We start from the raw sequence: 2,500 nt of genomic DNA on the forward strand, positions 1-2,500 counted from the left end.
TTTTCCAGAGCGCGATTGTTAAACTGTTTAACTGCAAGACAATTGGGAATTGTCCTTTGGGCTATTTACGAAACAAAATCGATTTTAAAGCCTCTTGCGTTTACAGTTGGTCTCAGAAACTTTATAATAAGACCACTTTCGTGTCTTCCACGTTTAATTGTTTCATTCCGATGCATATTAAGATGCCTCGTCTCTTGGCTCTGGTCAGAGTATCTCAAGACACTAGAGTTTTCGGCAAGATGGCGCTATGGTTAATGTATCCGGTTCCATGCTATCTATACACATGCCGACTCGTCGGGAATCTGGCGTGAAAACTAGAAGGCCCACGAGTCCCGCTGATAGCACTTAACTCTCTCTCTCTCTCTCTCTCTCTCTCTCTCTCTCTCTCTCTCTCTCTCTCTCTCTCTCTCTCTCTCCTCCCTCCCCCCCCCCCCTCTCTCTCTCTCTCTCCTCTCTCTCCCCTCTCTCTCCTCTCTCTCTCTCTCTCTCTCAAACTTCTACATTTAATGAAAATCAAACGTTGAACACATAAAATAAGATTTGCAAGTAAAAAGTGCAATTGAAGTTTATTTTATAAAAATATATGATAATAATTTTTGAATGGAAGTGATAGTACAAGCGATGATGATGATGATGATGATGATGATGATGATGATGATGATGATGATGATGATGATGATGATGATGATGATAATAATAATAGTTTTTTTACAGAGTGGGAGAGAGAGAGAGAGAGAGAGAGAGAGAGAGAGAGAGGAGAGAGAGAGAGAGAGGGAGAGAGAGAGAGAGAGAGAGAGAGAGAGATCAAAAGAAATGATGGTATCAGCGACGAATATGATGATGATAATAATAATAGTTTGTTTGTATTTTACAATGTTTCAAATTAGTTAATACGTAGGCAACGGCAGGCCAATAATTAGTTCAGTTTCATACAAAGAATATTAATAATAGATGTTTACTATTTATTGAATTAGTATATAATTACTTGATATCAAGATGGCGATGATGACGATGGTAATGAGAATGATGAATTTAACTTCTTTCAAATAAAAGTCATACAATAATTATACACACACACACACACACACACACACACACACACTATATTTATATACAAAGACTATAAATACATTAAATAAGACTAACTACACAAATACGAGTATATTTAATACTCAAGAAAGGGGCGTAAAAGGATGATGATGATGATATTGGTGATAAAGAGTAGGAAGAGGAGGATGAGATTGATGATGATAATATATAAATAGACACACACACACACACACACAAACACTCACACACACATTATATTTATATACAAATATTATAAATACATTAAATAAGACTAACTACACAAATATATTTTAATACTCAAGAAAGGGGTGTATAAGGATGATGATGATGATGATGATGATGATGATGATCATGATGATGAGAATGATAAAGAGGAGGATGAGATTGATGATGATAATATTCAAAATAGACACACACACACACACACACGCACACACACACACACGCATTATATTTATATACAAATATAAATACATTAAATAAGACTAACTACAGAAATATATTTTAATACTCAAGAAAGGGGTGTATAAGGATGATGATGATGATGATGATGATGATGATGATGATGATGATGATGATGATGATGATGAGATGATGATGAAAATTAGGAAGAGGAGGATGACATTGATGATGATAATATTTAAAATAGATTTTGTATGATGACCAAGCTCATTTCTTTATAAAACTTATTTAAAGTGACAATATAAACACATTGCTATAGATAAGATTGCATAAATTTGAAGAACAATTCTCATTTATGTCCCTACAGATGACACAGCAGAAATATGAGAATATGATTGACACAAAAAGCTGCTTCAATAGCAATATGAATAAAAAAAGATAGTGGTGGTGACGATGTTGAAGAAAATTGATAATATACGTTGGTGAGGTTGATGGTTGTGGTAGTGAAGATAATGGTGCTGGTGATGATACTGGTGAAACGATGATGGTGATAGATAATGACGATTATGATGAAGGTGAAGTTGGTGATGACATTGATGATGGTGTCGACAATAAAGCTGGGGTTGGTAGATAATGGAGATATGATGAAGATGAAGATGATATTAGTGGTGATGGCAATAAAGATGATGCTGTTAGATAATGACAATGGTAAAGAAGGTGAACGTAATAAAGACGATGCTGATAGATAATGACAATAATGATGAAGGTGAAAATAATGGTGATATTAATGCTTGTGATGACAATAATGATGACACTGATAAATAGTGACGTAGACTACGAATGAAGATGATAATAATGATGCTAATAATTTAAATAGGATGGTGGCGGTAGTGGTGGTGAATAAAGATGGATATGATGATGATCGCAAAGACTATTATGCTGGTAGTGATGGAAAATGATGATGATGATGATGATGATGATGATGATGATGATGATGATGATGATGATGAAGGTGAAGATGATGATG

At 34.6% G+C, this 2,500-nt stretch overlaps 2 protein-coding genes across 2 annotated transcripts in view; both read right to left on the reverse strand.

Annotated features, from left to right (window-relative positions):
- LOC144976980 (uncharacterized) overlaps positions 1 to 2,500 on the reverse strand; it is a 57,994-nt gene that overhangs the window by 50,406 nt on the left and 5,088 nt on the right. The gene's annotated exons all lie outside the window — the stretch shown is intronic.
- The window catches only part of LOC144976515 (uncharacterized), a 14,549-nt gene that overhangs the window by 9,603 nt on the left and 2,446 nt on the right, over positions 1 to 2,500 (reverse strand). The window lies entirely within an intron of this gene.

The sequence above is a fragment of the Berghia stephanieae genome, chromosome 7 (assembly GCF_034508935.2).
Source record: "Berghia stephanieae isolate SIO BIC M18660-M18661 chromosome 7, UCSD_Bste_1.3, whole genome shotgun sequence".
Taxonomy (NCBI): domain Eukaryota; kingdom Metazoa; phylum Mollusca; class Gastropoda; order Nudibranchia; family Aeolidiidae; genus Berghia; species Berghia stephanieae.